A 19972-nucleotide genomic window follows, 5' to 3' on the forward strand; every position below is an offset into this window, starting at 1 on the left:
TCCGGATAGAATAGAGACAAATGCCAACAGAAGACTAGATAAGAATTTCTAACACAAGAGAGAATTTAAAGGATGACAGGGATAAGATGAACACGGATAACTGAATTAAATTCACCGGCAAGGATGACAAGAATGAACAAACATGACATGAATCTCCTGAGAATCTTCACAACGAATCACCGGCTACGAAAGGAAGAAGAGATAGCGGAAGCACAATGAAATGAATGCGCTTGGATGAAATCCAATCACTGAAGAAAAGGGTGGGAGGGCGGGGAAAAACAAAGACGACTTGGAACAGATGAGATGAACTCCGGCATAAAAGAGAGAATGATCTTGCAAAAACTGGAGAAGATTGAATTCAGTTGCAGAGAAGCACACCGGTTGAATGGAATTGACACGATGACTCCGGTTGAAAAAGGAAATGACATGACAACTCCAGTTGACAAGAGTTGACAAGACAACTGATAAATCAACAGGATTAGCATTCACATAAAAATATGAGAACACCTCTTGGAAAGGTCTGAAATCACCACTTGACATCGAAGCAACACGAATTACCATAATAAAACGAAACAAAGGGTGAGGCTTACAATTAGCGAGAACAACCTCATGAGAAAGATTTCGTCCGATATTTTCATGGACAGGAATCCACTAGATGTCGAACCCCAACCTAACATCATGCATTTGTTGGAAGATTGTCCTATAAGCAACTACTTGAATTCCCACCTAAGAATTCCCGAAATATCTGGTCATGCAATCTGGTACACGGATACAAGGAGTAATAACACACAACTCCTATACTAACCCGTCACCTGTATCACATCCGTCAACACACGACCAGAATCTCGGACCTTCATCTACTACAGACCCTCGTGATCACAACGATACAAAGTATGGCAGTACTCCCGAACAATCTGCACCAGTACTGGGGACATCGGGGTTATCTCGCCACTACTAGTATTGAAGCAATTACGCACATCATTCGTTCTAAGATACTAAGAAATCTGAATGATAACGATGTGCTCAAGAATCCCCTGGAGCTCAACTCCCCTGAAACTCAAAGCAGATAGGAGGCACCAAGACAAAACTCCGTCACATCGGTATCATATTGATTCCAAGAATATCCGCGTGATCCTAAAAAAAATTTGAGTGAGAAGAGGAGTAGAATAAATTATTACGTCAAGATTCCTCACCAGAGCATAGAAGAGGAGAAAAAAGAATCCTACACTCCGATATATAACTAGACTCAAAGCAGTTTTATCACTAGACTCGACTCGGCCAAGTTCGATCAATCAAGGGGGCTCCTAGGTCGGTAATGCTCTGATACCAACTTGTCACGCCCAAGATGCGACCCTATCCTCAATTTGGCACGAAGGCCTCGTCAGGGATAGAAGCGCATCTCGTCGTGTCGCAAGAATGGATATCGTTATGAGTACATGTACTAAAAAGAAGAGATATACATGGAGTTGGCTTACACTCGCCACAAGCTACATCAGAGTCACATCAGTACATTACATATTCATCAAGAGTAAGAGCAGGGTCCGACTACGGAAGAAAACAAACGACAAAAGAAGAACGACGTCCATCCTTGCTATCCCAGGCTGCCGGCCTGGAACCCATCCTAGATCAATGATGAAGAAGAAGAAGAAGCAACTCCAAATGAACAATCAACGCACTCGCGTCAAGTAACCTTTACTTGTACCTGCAACTAGTGTTGTAGTAATCTGTGAGCCACAGGGGACTCAGCAATCTCATTTACAAAGGTATCAAGACTAGCAAAGCTTAATGGATGAGATATGGTTAAGTGGTGACGTTGCAGCAGCGACTAAGCATATATGAGGTGGCTAACTTACGAGTACAAGAAATAAGAGGGGGAAGATCTACGCATAACGGACGTGAACTACTGGTGATCAAATGAATGATCCTGAACACCTACCTACGTTAGACATAACCCCACCGTGTCCTCGATCGGAGAATGAACTCACGAAAGAGACAGTCACGGTTACGCACACAGTTGGCATGTTTTAATTAAGTTAACTTCAAGTTATCTAGAACCAGTGTTAAACAAAGTTTCCACGTTGCCACATAACCGCGGGCACGGCTTTCCGAAAGATTTAACCCTACAGGGGTGCTCCAACTAGTCCATCACAAATTACCACAAGCCGCATAGAAATCCTCAATCAGGAAGCTCGCGATCTCGTCGGATTCCCTAGTGGAAAACCTCAACTCTGAGATTACCCAAAGCATCACCGGAATCCCGATGCACAAGATATCTCGTCAAAGGTAAAACTAATCCAGCAAGGCCGCCCGGCATGTCGACGATCCCGATAGGAGCCGCGTATCTTGTTCTCAGGACACGACGGATAAGCACATCGTACGGTGGCCTGATAGGAATCTCCCGAGTTGCCCCGGGTTGGCCCCGCAAACGGCTCTAGTTTTGGACCAACACCAACAGCACTGGCCCCCCTGTATTATGTGAAATTACTCCTCGGGTTCATGACACCCTATGCTATTAGTATTAACAAGTTATATGTTGGGCAAATGTAGTACCAATGTTGGGCCTTGCCAGACCAGCTTTAATCTAAAACGAATTATCAAGGGGGTCCCCATAACAACCCCAACCGTGTTAGGAGCGCTCATTTATGGAACATAACACCGGTAGCCGAAACTAAGGGGGCAAAGGTGGAACAAAACACCAGGCTAGAAAGGCCGAGCCTTCCACCTTTTACCAAGTATATAGGTGCATTAAATTAAATAGCATTAAATATGGTGATATGACAAGGAACCCATGTTATCACATGGAAGCAAATTCACCTGCAACTAGCAACGCTAACAACATGGTTTAGCAAGCGGTAACATAGCCAATCAGTGGTTTGCTAGGTTGATCAGTTGAAGGTTATCATGGCATTGTTGAGAGGCTCATATATAACAAGTGGTAGGCAACGAGACGTAAATGGTAGAAACGGTAAAACTAGTATGGCAATGATAGTAATGGTATCTGGGGAAATGGTCATCTTGCCTGAGATCCCGCTTGGAAGAAGAATGACTCGGTGGAGTCGGCAAACCAACATAGTCGAACGGGTCCTCACATTCCGACACGCTTGCGGAACTCTATCGAGACGAAGCAAACCGAAAACAACATCAACACAATTATTCACCACACGATGCACAACATGATGCATAACCTACTATGATGCATGATCAGATCAAAATGCAGGGGATGGCATGGAAATTCATCTCACGCAAACTCTACACATTAAGTGAAGCTCGATATGCAACGGGTTGCATATCGACGAAACTCCACGATTAATTAGTTAACTCACTCCCGATTATTTACACAACAATATTAAATGTTGTTAACATGGCAAGGGGTGAAACGACGGTTCTACGTGGCATCCTAGACGGCTAACACACGGGACTTAGTACGGAGCTATGGCACAAGAGACATGCAACACAATATATTATGCCATGAATGCATTATGCATGCAAGTTCATTACATCACGGCAAGAAGGGAAAAGAAGCAAGAGTCGCCACGGCGAGCGAGAGGGAACAATGGTGGCAAGTCGGAAACGATGCCACGACAATGTTCCTATCCCGATACTCAATGAGATATCGGTGCCACGATCTGGAAGCGTGTGCAGGAACGTTAAGTAAAGATGGGGTGATCCCGTATCTCGGGTTCCCAAGTGTCGAGGCACGACGAAAGAAGACAACGTGCAACGGGCATACATAAGGTGCAAACACATATTCAACTCATACAACACATGCATTCGTTACACGACATGTCTCATCAGTATACCTTCGACGTGTGCGAATCGGAGGGGTTCGGTTCGGTGAAGGAGAACAACGGTCGTCGTGGTCGTCGTGGTCGTCGAGGTACTCGGGTCTCGTCGACGGTAGTAGTTCACGTTTTCCCGAAGATGTCCGGGGTCTTCGAGGAAGTAATCGTACACGTCTCGTAGGGGAAGTAGTCGTACACAGTGATCTTGTCGGGTCCATGAAGGAGGGGATGGTGCACGCGGTCTTCGGTGACGGCAACCCGCGATAGCAACAACAACTAGCAACTAATAACTAATGGCAAGCTACGCTAGGCAACCACAACAACATCAGGCAACCACTAGCATCGGCACACAACGGCAGCAGGCAAGCTGGCAGCAGCAGGCTACAGCATTGGCAAGCAAGAGCAACATCTAGTAGCAGCAATCAACTAGGCAGCAGCAAGAGCACAACAGCGACATCACCAGCGACTAGCAGCTAAGCAGCATCAAGCAGCAACGGCAGCAAGTAACAACAGCAAGCAGCAGGCACAACACCAAGCATCGGCGGCGGCAGCAAGCTAGCAATAGCAACTAGCATCAGAGGCAGCAAGCAGTAGCAACAAACACCGACAACAGCAAGCAGCAAGCAAGCAACGCAAGCATGCACCAACGACATAGCATCAACAGCAAGCAGCAGGCATCAGCTAGCAACAGCGACATCAGGGGTACTCAGCAGCGTTGCCAGGCAACAACAAGCAGGCATGCATGAGGCGCTACCGGCGCTCGGACACAGGGGCAGCGATGCGTGCGCGTGGCTCCGGCGTGGGGACGCGGCAGCAGGAGCACTCAGAACGCGAGAGGGAAGTCGGGGTCTGGGGCATCCAGGCCGGATTCGGTGCCGAGAAGGTCTCCGCGAGGCACTGGAGATGGGGGGCTTCCGACGCGCCATGGCAGAGAGCTCCTTCGGTGTTCATGGAGGTCCTGCTCGAGGGAGAGGAGTGAGAGGGAAGTAACGGGAGGAAGGAGAGGAGAAAGAGGAAGGGAGAGGAGAGGCGAGGCCCTACCTGCGACGGGGTTAGCCGGCGACGGCCGGAGCTCCTCGCGGTGGTGGGGCGATGAGGTGATGGCCATGGCAAGGTCGGGCGAAGCGGTCGTGGGGAAGCCGGATCGGGGCGGCGCGGCCCGGGAGGCCAGGGCGGCGGAGGAGAGGCCGGTGAGGCAGAGCCCTGAGGATGGGGGGCGAGGGAGGCGAGCTGCTGCGGCAGGGAACATCGACGAGGGGGGGTTGGATCAGACACAGGGACTCGGCAGCTGCACGAGAACGACGGTGCGAGGGGGAAGGGCATCGGGCCAGGGGCGCTAGGTCAGCACGGACTGGTAGGTGGCCTGCTGGGCCCGGCCGGTTGGCTCCCTTGGGCCTGGGAACTCCCTCTCTCTTTTTGCTGTTTTTTATACTTAAAAAAAAACAGAAAACTCAAACAAAACAAAAAAAGGTTTTTAACAAAATAGAAAAAATGCCTTTTGACTTCTTGAAAATAAAATATACCCCAAGTATAAGGATAGCTTGGGCATTTTTTTCAAAGAATAAAATAAAATCTTTTGAAGATTTAAAAATTAAAACCCGTTTACAAAAGAATAAAATTCAAACCCCTTTTATAAATAAAAGGGTCTCTAGTTTTTTTTAAAAATAACAAAAGGGGAAAAAAATAAAATAAAGCAAACCCTAGGGGTTGCCCCCACATTTAATAAAATGATTTTCTTTAAAAGAAGACGAATCTTTATTTTTAAAATAGAGGTTAAAACGGAACTTTAGCAAAACTACAAAAACGAAACAAGAGGGGAGAGGAGGGGAGTTCCTATCGCACTAAGACTCGGTGAGCACTCGAAGCACACACACTCAAAACACCACACGCGACAGACGATGCAAGATGCCATGCATGATGCGACGATGCAAACTAAATGATGATGCAACAAATAAAACTAACCACCCGACAGAAACGGAAAAGAAGGGGGAATCTTCTGGGGCGTCGGCATCGGGCTGTCACACCAACTTAGGCCAAAAGCCTAAGCTTGGGGGAGTACGTGTCCTCATCGACTTTACATTCTTGCTTATGCTTTCACTTTGTTCGTCGGTGTTCACACTTTGCCACTGTATCATCCATGCTAGTTTATTTTCTTTTTCTCGTTTTCTTTTCATGTGTCTGTCTAGTTTGAGAAAACCCAAAAAGATTTTCTTTTTCTTCTTTTTGCTTGTTGGGAGCTTTCCCGTGTAAATAGTTTTCTTTTTCTTTGGGTCAAGGTAGAAGATATTGGTTAAAATGTTTAGTGGCTCTTGCAAGCATACTTGTTTAGCTTTCAAAGAGCCATATTAGTTTGTCTTCTCCTTTGTGTTTGTCTGCAGATTCCAGCGTAGTCCAATGCACGAGCACACTTATTATTGTTCACATCGTTCGGTCGTGCAAGTGAAAGGCAATAATGACGATATATGATGAAGTGACTGAGCCTGGAAAAGCTGGTATGAACTCGATCTATTTTGTTTTTGTAAATATAGCTAGCTCACCATGCCTGATTCAGCTTTATTGTGAGAGAAACATGTTTGCAATGACAACTTAGAGATCATATTTGCTTATGCCATGCTTACTCAGCTCGGAGCTTATAATGGTTTGTCTTGGATGCCCACATGAATGCTGAGATGACTGTGTTGTAGTATGATAGGATGGTATCCTCCTTTGAATGATTCAAGTAGCTTGACTTGGTGCATGTTCACGCATGTAGTTGAAACAAAATCAACATAGCCTCTATGATGTTCATGTTCATGGTGATTTATGTCCTACTCATGCTTGCATTCAATGTTAGTTAATCTCAATGCATTTTGATGACTGTTGTCGCTCTCTAGTTGGTCGCTTCCCAGTGTTTTGCTAGCCTTCACTCGTACTAAGCAGGAATACTGCTTGTGCATCCACTTCCATAAACCCAAAGTTGTTCCATGTGAGTCCACCATACCTACCTATTTGCGGTATCTACCTGCCGTTCCAATTAAATTTGCATGTACCACTCTCTAAACCTTCAAGAAATAATCTGTTTTGCATGCCCGAACCGCTCATGTGGTGACAGGGGGCTATTGGTATCTTCCATGCTAGGCGTGTTATCCTTGATATGTGTTTATTCACTATCATTCACGAGAAAGGGGCCGGTAATTGGAATTCCCAGTTCCATACACAAATCGAAAAGATAATTGCAAACAAAACTCCCCCAGGATTGATGTTCGTATGGACGGTACCCGAGGATTTGGCTAGACGTGGAGTGTGATTGATTGGTGGTTGGGGAGTGAAAACTTTACTTTTCTGTTTGGGAACCGCCTATAACATGTGAGTGTGGAAGATGTTGAGAACTCCTAGTCATTGCGTTGCCAATGAAAGCATGCCACCCAAAATTATTATCTTTGTTTTCAAAGCTTGAGCTCTGGCACCTCTGCAAATCAATGGTTCCCTCTGCGAAGGGCCTGTCTATTTATGTTCCTGTTGAGTCATCCTCCTCTTATAAAGCACCAATTAGAGAGCACCTCTGTCATTTTTATGCTTTGCTTTTAATTGTGTTGAGTGTGACTGTGACTGGATCTTCTTTGCCATGAATTACAATGTTTAGTCAGCCCTTGGTCTTTGAAGGTGCTCTGCATTTATGTTTTGCGGTCTCAGAAAGAGCTAGCGAGATTCCATCTATTCGTACTGCTTCATGTTGTTTTGATTGAAGTGTTGACGTTTGAGACTTATTATTATTTGCTCGCTAGTTGATTATGCCATTGATATGAGATTACCGTGAGACCTAGATGTCATTTGCTTATGTGGTTTGCTTGTGATGTTGCTGAAATTCTGGTTATGAGTTAGACATAGTTGCAACCACAAGATCAAACGGAGTTCGTCAAAGTTTTTCTTTTGTCTCTCTCAGTTTGTCAACTGAATTGCTTGAGATCAAGCAAGGCTTTAAGCTTGGGGGAGTTGATACGTCTCCATCGTATCTACTTTTCCGAACTCTTTTGCCCTTGTTTTGGACACTAATTTGCATGATTTGAATGGAACTAACCCGGACTAACGCTGTTTTTAGCAGAATTGCCATGGTGTTGTTTTTGTGTAGAAATAGAAGTTCTCGTAATGTCCTGAAAATTTACGGAGATTTTTTCTGGAATAAAAGAAAAATAATTGCGCAAAGATCCACCGGAGGGGGCGTGCCAGTGGGCCACAAGCCCACAGGCCGGAGCCACCCCCCTAGGCCGTGCCGTGAGGGCTTGTGGGGCCCACGTGGCACCACCGCCCCCAAACTCAGCTCTATATCTTCCGTCTCACCCAGAAAAAAAATTAAAGAGAAGGTTTCATCGCGTTTTATGATACGGAGGCGCCGCCACCTCCTGTTCTTCATCACGAGGGCAAATCTGGAGTCCGTTTCGGGCTCCGGAGAGGGGAAATCGTCGCCATCGTCATCATCAACCTTCCTCCATCGACAATTCCATGATGCTCTTCATCGTTCGTGAGTAATCTCATCGTAGGCTTGCTGGACGGTGATGAGTTGGATGAGATCTATCATGTAATCGTGTTAGTTTTTGACGAGGATTGATCCCTAGTATCCACTATGTTCTAGATTGATGTTGCTACTACTTGGCTATGCTTAATGCTTGTCACTAGGGCCCGAGTGCCATGGTTTCAGATCTGAACCTATTATGTTGTCGCCAATATATGTGTGTTTTAGAACCTATCTTGCAAGTTGTAGTCACCTACTATGTTTTATGACCCGGCAACCCCGGAGTGACAATAGCCGGAACCACTCCCGGAGATGACCATAGTATGAGGAGTTCATGTATTCACCAAGTCTTAATGCGTTGGTCCGGTTCTTTACTAAAAGGAGAACCTTAATATCCCGTAGTTTCCATTAGGACCCCGCTACCACGGGAGGGATGGACAATAGATGTCATGCAAGTTCTTTTCCCTAAGCACGTATGACTACATACGGAATACATGCCTACATTAGATTGACAGACAGGAGCTAGTTACATATTTCTCCGTGTTATAGCTGTTACATGATGAATCACATCCGGCACACTCACCCATCACCGATCCACTGCGTACGAGTCTTTTACTACTGGTCCTTGCTACGTTACTTTGTCCAGGCTTGTCCCTTGCTACAAAAGGGATTGGGCCACTCTGCTGTTCCTTGCTACTGCTGTTACTCCGTTGCTATCATACTACTTTGCTACTGATATTTTGCTTGCAGACACTAATCTTTCAGGTGTGGTTGAATCTGACAAACTCAGCTGCTAATACTTGAGAATATTCTTTCGCTTCCCCTTTGGCGAATCAACAAATTTGGGTCGAATACTCTACCCTCGAAAACAGTTGCGATCCGCTACACTTGAGGGTCATCAGGCCCCAACCGTACGTAGACCGCATTGCCGCGGCTAGCTCACGGCTCGCCCCCCTGGCGGGGATGTCTTGCTGGAGCTGGTGTCAGTGCCTCGTGTTTGGGGAGGAGGCACCTTCGCCAGCTCTGACTTCTCCAGGTGCTCCACTTGGGCCACCTCACTGGAGCTGGTATTGGCTCCCCGGCTCCAGGAGGAGGTCCGCTCGCGGGCTCCAGATCCTTCGCCCCTTCATGTGCCCTGCCCTTTGCTCCTCGGCCTGAGGGGGGCCAGGTGGCGCTCGCCGGGGCTGATCCCGTTCTCGTCGGCACAGTGCTGGCCCTGGGGGCCAGCCCTGGCTGCGCCGCGGGCTCCGCCTTTTTGTCCTTTTGAACTTCATTCCGAGGAGCGTAGTTCCTCGCCAAAGACAAAAGTTCTAGGTTAGAGTAGATCATATCATCCATGTAATATCTTGAGAATACCTCAAACAAATGAATGAAAAGACTGTTTTCCCCTCTTCCGATTCCGTTCTTTGTATGATTCGCCTTTGCATAATCTAGGAGCTTGCCGGCAACTACTGGCAAGGCTCCTTGCCGCGTTCAGTGCAACCATGGAAATCGCCAAGCGCAGCTTGAGACAAAATCGGGTGCTACGTAGCCGCTTGCTCTATGGATCAGGTTTGCAACTGTTTGAAGGTGCTCTGTGGCCGTTTAGGACGTTTGAACGAGTTCGAAACAAAGACAAGGTGCACCGAACATTGGGAAGGTCCCAGTACACGCAAACTTCACACACAAAGATTGGAGACTTTTGAAGGGAAAAATCAGAGAATCTATCTACCTCAGATCTGAATCTTAAGCTTAAAAACTTATCTGTTCGTGCCGTGGTTGCATGGCGCTTGAATCTTTCGCCGGGGCGTCGGAACCCTCGGCGAGAAGGAAATCACCACTCCTGGCGGCCTTTTCTCCGGCAAAGACTTATTGCCGACGGTCCGTGACCGTCGTTTGGAGAAAAAGCCGACCAGGGTGTAATCTCTTTGCTTTTCTCTTGCTAGGCTGTGCTTGCGGAGCCCCCGAGCGCGTCTTTGGGCGATGATGCGACGCTCTCAGGGGCGCAACACTCGCGTTGGAGTGCGCACCGGGGCTTCGGGAACGTGTGACACATCCTCAACGACTATGCACCGCTCCGCGGAGGTGCGTCTGCCGGAGTATGCGCAGAGGCCTTTGTGAAGTGCCCGGGCATGCCCTCGACAGCTGCGCGTTGGCCCCGAGCGACGCATCAGCCTAACGGTGTAGTCCTTGGAGCAGCCGCCTCCCTGCCCCGCGCGCGCGTGTAGAGACGTGCTCGCACAGGCCTTGGGAAGCCGTAGCAGAACAGAGCGTCCGCCGTTGTACCCTGTTTCCGGGGGAACGCGGCTGGCACCCAAACTTCGAAGAATCCGGTGCAGAGCGTGCTCTGATTCACGCACAACTCCGCACCCCCTACCTAGCGCGCCGAAGATGTCGGCGATGCTAGGTCGACACCTATGGGAATAAACGTGGAACCCTTGTGATCGTAGGGCGTGGAAAGACGACGTCAAGAGCAGAGCTAATGATCAACACCCGACAAGCCTTTTTACCCAGGTTCGGGTCGCTTACGCGTAAAACCCTACGTCCTGCTCGTCTGGTTGTATTAAGCGTTTGGTTGTTTGTTACAATGACTGATGAAAACCATCTTCTGGCCAATGCCCAAAGAGTCTAACCCCTTGAGAATGAGCTAAGGGCCTCCTTTTATAGGCAAAGGGGTCACCTACAGTGATTGGTGGTAGGTTCACGAGAGGTTACAGTGAACCTAGAGCGGTGCTTATCCATCTACCGCTGTCAAGTGCATTAAATGCACATCTTGTCCTTGTCAGCAATGTGCTGGTGAAGACACGTGTCCAGGCGTTTCGACACCTGGACCTCTACGCTCGCGCATGCGGAATGCGCTAGAACTCGGAGGGCGATGGCACTGTGGCAAGGGCCGTTGCCCTCTAGTGCCTAGCCCGTCATCCCGGCAAGGGAGCTCGCCTGGGCCTTGGGTCTTCGTCCCTGCAAGGAAGCTTGCCGGGGGGGGCTTCGTTTGTCGTCCTGGCAAGGGAGGCTTGCCGAGGTCTTGTGCTTGGTGAGTTCATCACGCCCACTAAACGGGCATGGCCTTGGTTATCTTCCCGGCAAGGCAGGCTTGCCAGGGCCTTGGTAATCTTGGGGGTGCATCTTGTCTGGATCCTGCCGTGCCCTGCCGTCAGGGGCTCTTTGCGCCCGTGCACACAAGTCTGGGGCACTAGGGACCCCCGTCTTTAGTGCACCAACAGTTGGTGAATGTGTTCTATTGTAAAATTCCCGTCTTAGATTTTTTGCAGGAAAACTTATTTCCAAATGGGAAGGAGCATATATCATCGAATAAGTTTACCAGTCTGGAGCTATTAAGATCAATAATCCTGAAGGCACTAACCCGAAGGTGGTCAATGGACAGAGAATAAAGCAGTATATTTCAGGTATACCTATTAATGTTGAATCAAATATTATTCAGACCATTACACTGGTGAAACACATAAAGGAGACATTCGAGGACACTACAGAACCATTAAAAGGAAGAGGTATGTGGTACAGTAAGTAACTGGACTCCTAAAAATCAGAAAAATTATTTTCTGTTAGTTTTGGAATATTAGAAAAAATTGGAAATTGATAAACACACGGGAAGGCAAACCACGTGCCCACTAGGCACCGTGGCGCGCTGATACGTCTCCGTCGTATCTACTTTTCCGAACTCTTTTGCCCTTGTTTTGGACTCTAACTTGCATGATTTGAATGGAACTAACCCGGACTAACGTTGTTTTCAACAGAATTGCCATGGTGTTGTTTTTGTGCAGAAATAAAATATCTCGGAATGTCCTAAAAATTTACGGACAATTTTTCTAGAATAAATGAAAAATACATGCGCAAAGATCCACCGGAGGAGGTGTGCGAGTGGGCCACAAGCCCCTGGGTCGCGGCCACCCCCCCTGGCTGCGCCGTGAGGGCTTGTGGGGCCCACGTGGCACCACCGCCTCCAAACTCAGCTCTATTTATTCCATCTCGCCCGGAAAAAACCCAGGGAGAAGGATTCATCGCGTTTTACGATACGGAGGCGCCGCCACCTCCTGTTTTTCATCTGGAGGGAAGATCTGGAGTCCGTTCTGGGCTCCGGAGAGGGAAAATTGTCATCATCAACCTTCCTCCATTGACAATTCCATGATTCTCTTCACCGTTCGTGAGTAATCTTATTGTAGGCTTGGTGGACGGTGATGAGTTGGATGAGATCTATCATGTAATCGAGTTAGTTTTGACGGGGATTGATCCCTAGTATCCACTATGTTCTGAGATTGATGTTGCTACTACTTTGCCATGCTTAATGCTTGTCACTAGGGCCCGAGTGCCATGATTTCAGATCTGAACCTATTATGTTGTCGCCAATATATGTGTGTTTTAGATCCTATCTTGCAAGTTGTAGTCACCTACTATGTGTTATGACCCGGCAACCCCGGAGTGACAATAGCCGGAACCACTCCCGGAGATGACCATGGTATGAGGAGTTCATGTATTCACCAAGTGTTAATGCGTTGGTCCGGTTCTTTATTAAAAGGAGAACCTTAATATCCTGTAGTTTCCATTAGGACCCCGCTGCCACGGGAGGGATGGGCAATAGATGTCATGCAAGTTCTTTTCCCTAAGCACGTATGACTACATACGGAATACATGCCTACATTAGATTGATGAACGGGAGCTAGTTACTTATCTCTCTGTGTTATAGTTGTTACATGATGAATCACATCCGGCATACTCATCCATCACCGATCCACTACGTACGAGTCTTTTACTACTGGTCCTCGCTACGTTACTTTGCCTAGGCTTGTCCCTTGCTACAAGAGGGATTGGGCCACTTTGCTGCTGCTGTCACTTTGCTGTTACTTGTCACTTTGCTGCTGCTGTCACTACTGCTGTTACTTTGCTACTGCTGCTACTACTGTTCCTTGCTACTCCGCTGTTACTTGTTGAAAGACTTTGTTGGCGCTAACATCCCATCAACAAGGCTTTTTCTAGCACCGTTGCCAGGGATTGTCAAAGCTTTTTCTGGTGCCGTTGCTATCATACTACCTTTCTACTGATACTTTGGTTGGAGACACTAATCTTTCAGGTGTGGTTGAATTGACAACTCAGTTGCTAATACGTGAGAATTTTATTTAGCTTCCCCTTGTGAGTGAATCAATACATTTAGGTTGAATACTCTACCCTCGAAAACTGTTGCGATCCCATACGCTTGTGGGACATCAAGGCTTTTTCTGGCGCCGTTGCCGGGGAAGCACAACTATATTCTCTGAGTCACTTGGGATTGACGTTTGCTGATCACTATGAGGAATCCGAAAGATCCAAGAACTAAAATCTTACCTTCCACTACGAGGAGAGGTAAGGAACTGCCATCTAGCTCTGCACTTGATTCACCTTCAGTTCTGAGTAAGTTTGTGACTTCGCCTCCTGCTAGAAATCTTGATATGTCGCCTGTGCTTGATGATGCTACTTCTGCTGTCCATGATGCTTATGATGCTATGCTTGATACTATGCCTGATGATGCTATGCTTGATACTATGCTTGATGATGCTATGCTTGATACTATGCCTGATGATGCTATGCTTGATACTATGCCTGCTATGCCTGATACTTCTTTTCCACTTGGTGCATTCCCTGATGCACATATTGCTAGAGTTGCTTCTAGATGTGATGATGCTTCTGAAACAGCTGATACTATTGAAGTAGAACCTGTTACTATGCCTGAATTGCCTGTTATGCCTGATACACGCCATGTTATGGAGGGAGAGATAGCTGAGGACTTTCTTGCGTGTAAGGATAGCTATGACGTTGAGAAACTTCTGCGCAAGTGGAAAGAAAAATCTCTGAACGCTAGGATGAAATACGACCCGAAGTTTGCCACTTCGCCTATCTTTGTGACCGATAAGGATTATGAATTCTTTGTCGACCCTGAGTTAATCACTCTTGTCGAATCTGATCCTTTTCACGGTTATGAGTCTGAAACGGTTGTAGCCCATCTTACCAAACTGCACGATATAGCCACCCTATTCACTAGTGAGGAAAAGATCCTCCACTACCATATCTTCAAGCTGTTTCCTTTCTCGCTAAAGGATGATGGTAAGACCTGGTTCACTTATCTTGCTCCTGGTTGTGTGCGTAGTCCCCAGGATATGGTCTACTACTTCTCTGTAAAATATTTCCCTGCCCATAAGAAGCAAGCTGCCTTGGAGGAAATATACAACTTTGCTCAAGCTGAAGAAGGGAGTCTCCCACAAGCTTGGGGGAGGCTCATCCAGCTACTGAATGCTTTGCCTGATCACCCTCTTGAGAAGAATGAAATACTTGATATCTTCTATAATGGATTACCGATGCTTCCAAAGACCACCTAGATAGTTGTGCCGGTTGTGTTTTCAGGGAACGAACCGTAGAACAAGCTGAGATTCTACTGAATAACATCTTGTGCAATGAGAATGCTTGGACTATTCCCGACCCACCTCCTAAGCCAACTCCGAAGAAAAGAGGTATTCTATTCCTCAGTCCTAAAGATATGCAAGAAGCCAAGAAATCTATGAGAGAGAAAGGCATTAAATCTGAAGACGTAAAAAATCTACCACCTATCCAAGAGATCCATGGTCTCGATAACCCGATACAGGTAGTAGAAGTAAATTCTCTGCGTAGGTTTGATGAGAGTGATATTCCTTTTGATAAACCTGCTAGATTGAACATGAGCCTAATGATAATATGAATAGTGATGTTCATGATGACGCTCAACCTAGCAATGATAATGATGTGGAGATTGAACCTGATCTTGATAACCCACAACCTAAGAATAGAAGATACGATAAGAATGACTTCACTGCTAGGAAGTATGGTAAAGAAAGGGAGCCATGGGTTCAGAAACCTATGCCCTTTCCTCCCAAACCATCCAAGAAAAAGGATGATGAGGATTTTGAGCGATTCGTTGAAATGATCATACCTGTCTTTCTGCAAATGCGTTTGACAGATATGCTCAAAATGTCTCTGTATGCTAAGTACATGAAAGATATTGTGACTAATAAGAGGAGGATACCCGAGGTTGAGATTTCCACCATGCTGGCTAATTATACCTTCAAGGGTGGAACTCCTAAGAAACTAGGTGATCCCGGTGTGCCCACTATACCTTGCTCCATTAAAGGCAACTATGTTAGAACAGTGTTATGCGACCTTGGAGCCGGTGTTAGTGTTATGCCTCTCTCTCTTTATCGTAGACATGAACTGGATAAGTTGACACCCACTGAAATCTCTCTGCAAATGGCCGGCAAATCAACTGCTTTCCCTATCGGCATTTGCGAGGATGTGCTTGTTGTGGTTGCCAATGTCACTCTCTTAACATACTTTGTTATCTTGGATATTCCCAAGGACGATGCCATGGCTGTCATCCTCGGTAGAACCTTTTTAAACACTGCAGGGGCTTTTATAGATTGCAACAAAGGCAATGTCACTTTCCATGTCAACAGTAATGAGCATACGGTGCACTTTCCGAAGAAACAATATCGAGTACGTTGCATCAATGCTATCGAAAAAACTTCATCGATTTTTATTGGGAGCTTTGAATGCCCTATTGCTCCTGTCAAGATGGAGTATGATTTGCTTGTTGGGGAGATACACATCCCCATTGAGGTGACCTAGTGACTATTCAAAAATTCTCCGTTCTCTTTTGCGATTCAAAAAGGTTTGTCGAGGAGACTTGATCAACCTAATTGACGGATTTCTTTCGATGACCATGAGATGGATGAATCGAGGAGCCACAAACCTCTGTTCCAAGCTTTCACTTTAGGTTGCTTAGAAGAAAAATGATAGATTTAGATTAGTTTTCCCTGTTTTCTGTTCTAGCGTTCGGTAGAAAAGTACCCCGAAAATAAAAGTTCTTCGAACGTCCTGAAAATCAAGTATGATTTTTTCTGGAATTTTTGAAAAAATCTGAGACAAAGAGCTTGTCTGGGGGCTGCACCAGTGGGCCACAAGCCCTGACAGTGCGGGCACCCCCTGGCCGCGCCACCCAGGCTTGTGGGTCCCACAGGCACCCCTCCACTCATTCTTGCTCTCATCTGGTTCTCCTACCTCCAGAAAAATCATTTCACAGCTCAAACCCGTGTTCTTGCTCCTCCTGCTGGGATTTTCGATCTCTTTGCTCAAATCACCATTCTCCAAACTGTTTTGGGGAAATTACTCCTTGGTAAGTGACTCCTCCATTGGTCCAATTAGTTTTTGCTCTAGTGCCTTATACTTCGCGTATTTTTGCTACCTTGGTGACCATGTTCTTGAGCTTTGCATGCTAATTTTAGTTGGTCGCAAGTAGTTTTGATGCGTAATATGGCCTCTAGGCACTAGTTGGAGTAGTTGCTACGAGTTTAGTTGAGCCTTCTTCACTTTTCCTTAGAGTAACTAAAAATTTCAGAAATTTTCAGAGATAGAAAAGGGAAAAGATGAGGAGGTTCTTAAGAGGCTCTTCAAGCCTTGACCCCCAGGATGATGGGAGTGAGAAGAAGCCTAAGTATCTGGTCCCTCGAGTCGCAAAAGTTCGAGCGTGCGAGTGGCCAAGCGACGTGTTCTTACGCGCCGCTGGAATTTATGAGGACTTTTATCACTTGGTGGATAACGCAGGCCTTACCGCCTTCGTTGAAGATAAGTGTCCGTAATACCTCCTCCTCACTAATATCTTCGTACAAAGCTTTAACTTATATCCGAGGAAGAATCCTCCCATGGTTGAGTTTAAACTTTATGATATCCCCCAGCGCATGTCACTCCAGGATTTTTGCAATGTTTGCAAATTACCTTATGTTGGGGATATTCATGAACCTCGTCCACGGGACTTGGGAGATTTCATCGATACAATTGCTGTAGGAGAGGAGAGAGGAGTGTCTTGCGCTAGAGCTGCTAGCATTCATTTTCCCGTGCTTCGGTACTTCTCATTATTTGTGGGAAAATGTTTGATTGGCCATGGGAAAGCTGGGTCACTTAGTTTCCCAGGTCTTGCGGTCTTGCGCGAAGCCCTTTATAACGATAAAACTTATAGCTTGGGCGCTATAGTAGCTCAACGGTTGAACCTGAACCGTTCTAAAGGTGTTGTCTATGGAGGTATCAATGCTACTCGTCTTGCTAGACACTTTGAGATACCTATTAGACTTGACAAGGAAGAAGAGATTCTTCTTCTCGAGAGATATCTAGATTACGATAGCATGGTTCACCATGACTTTCTTGATAGAGATATAAATAGAAGGATGATTTATAACCTGGTATTTAGTCAGGGTACTCGTGAGACTATTACTTTGCCTGCTCCTTCTTTGTTCAATCTTCATGCAGGCAGGTACATAATTATGCCCTCGGACATCTACGCATATTGGGGCTTAGCCCAACCACAGGTGCCCATGCCCGAGCCACCAATCGAGTACCAGACGCCGGTTTATCAGTGGGAGCCAGAGGAGCTCACACAATAGTGGCATCCTCAGTCCACTTCGGAGTACCCGAGAGCTGGTTATTTCCCTCCTTGGCAGTAGACCAACTTAGGCCAAAAGCCTAAGCTTGGGGGAGTACGTTTTCTCACCGACTTTACATTATTGGTTATGCTTTCACTTTATTCGTCGGTGTTCACACTTTGCCACTGTATCATCCATGCTAGTTTATTTTCTTTTTCTAGTTTTCTTTTCGTGTGTCTGTCTAGTTTGAGAAAAACCAAAAAGATTTTCTTTTTCTTCTTTTGCTTGTTGGGAGCTTTCCCGTGTAAATAGTTTTCTTTTTATTTGGTTCAAGGTAGAAGATATTGGTTACAATGTTTAATGGCTCTTGCATGCATACATATTTAGCTTTCAAAGAGCCATAGTACTTTGGCTTCTCCTTTGTGTTTGCCTGCATATTCTAGCTTTAGTCCAATGCACGAGCACTCTTATTATTGTTCACATCATTCGGTCGTGCAAGTGAAAGGCAATAATGACGATATATGATGAAGTGACTAAGCCTGGAAAAGCTGGTATGAACTCGATCTATTTTGTTTTTGTAAATATGATTAGCTCATCATGCCTGACTCAGCTTTGTTGTGAGAGAAACTTGTTTGCATTAACAACTTAGAGATCATAGTTGCTTATGCCATGCTTACTTAGCTAGGAGCTTATAATGGTTTGTCTTGGATGCCCACATGAATGTTGAGATGACTATGATCTAGTATGATAGGATGGTATCCTCCTTTGAATGATTCAAGTGACATGACTTGGCGCATGTTCACGCATGTAGTTGAAACAAAATCAACATAGCCTCTATGATGTTCATGTTCATGGTGATTTATGTCCTACTCATGCTTGCACTCAATGTTAGTTAATCTCAATGCATTTTGATGACTGTTGTCGCTCTCTAGTTGGTCGCTTCCCAGTCTTTTGCTAACCTTCACTTGTACTAAGCGGGAATACTGCTTGTGCATCCACTTCTATAAACCCAAAGTTGTGCCGTATGAGTCCACCATACCTACATATGTGCGGTATCTACCTGCCGTTCCAAGTAAATTTGCATGTGCCATTCTCTAAACCTTCAAGAAATAATCTGTTTTGCATGCCCAAACCGCTCATGTGGCGACAGAGGGCTATTGGTTTCTTCCATGCTAGGCGTGTTATCCTCGATATGTGTTTATTCACTATCATTCACGAGAAAGGGGTCGGTAATTGGAATTCCCAGGTCCATGCTCAAATCGAAAAGATAATTGCAAACAAAACTCCCCCAGGGTTGATGTTGGTATGGACGGTACCCGAGGATTCGGCTAGCCGTGGAGTGTGATTGATTGGTGGTGGTGGGGGGGGGGGGGTCAAAACTTTACTTTTATGTTTGGGAACCGCCTATAGCATGTGTAGCGTGGAAGATGTTGAGAACTCTTGGTCATTGCGTTGACAATGAAAGCATGCCACCCAAAATTATTATCTCTGTTTTAAAAGCTTGAGCTCTGGCACCTCTGCATATCAGTGCTTCCCTCTGCGAAGGGCCTATCTATTTATGTTCCTGTTGAGTCATCCTCCTCTTACAAAAGCACCAATTAGAGAGCACCTCTGTCATTTTTATGCTTTGCTTTTAACTGTGTTGAGTATGACTGTGATTGGATCTTCATTGCCTTGAATTCAAATGTTTAGTCAGCCCTGGGTCTTTGAAGGTGCTCTGCATTTATGTTTTGCGGTCTCACAAAGAGCTAGCGAGATACCATTTATTCGTACTGCTTCATGTTGTTTTGATTGAAGTGTTGACATTGGAGGCTTATTATTATTTGCTCGCTAGTTGATTATGCCATTGATATGAGTTTACCGTGAGACCTAGATGTCATTTGCTTATGTGGTATGCTTGTGATCTTGCTGAAATCCTAGTTGTGAGTTAGACATAGTTGCAACAACAAGATCAAACAGAGTTCGTCAAAGTTTATCTTTTGTGTCTTTCAGTTTGTCAACTGAATTGTTTGAGGACAAGCAAGGCTTTAAGCTTGGGGGAGTTGATACGTCTCCGTCGTATCTACTTTTCCGAACTCTTTTGCCCTTGTTTTGGACTCTAACTTGCATGATTTGAATGGAACTAACCCGGACTAACGCTGTTTTCAGCAGAATTGCCATGGTCTTGTTTTTGTGCAGAAATAAAAGTTCTCGGAATGTCCTGATAATTTACAGAGAATTTTTCTGGAATAAATGAAAAATACCTGCACAAAGATCCACCGAAGGAGGTGTGCCAGTGGGCCACAAGCCCC

The sequence above is a fragment of the Hordeum vulgare genome, chromosome 2H (genome assembly GCF_904849725.1).
Source record: "Hordeum vulgare subsp. vulgare chromosome 2H, MorexV3_pseudomolecules_assembly, whole genome shotgun sequence".
Taxonomy (NCBI): domain Eukaryota; kingdom Viridiplantae; phylum Streptophyta; class Magnoliopsida; order Poales; family Poaceae; genus Hordeum; species Hordeum vulgare.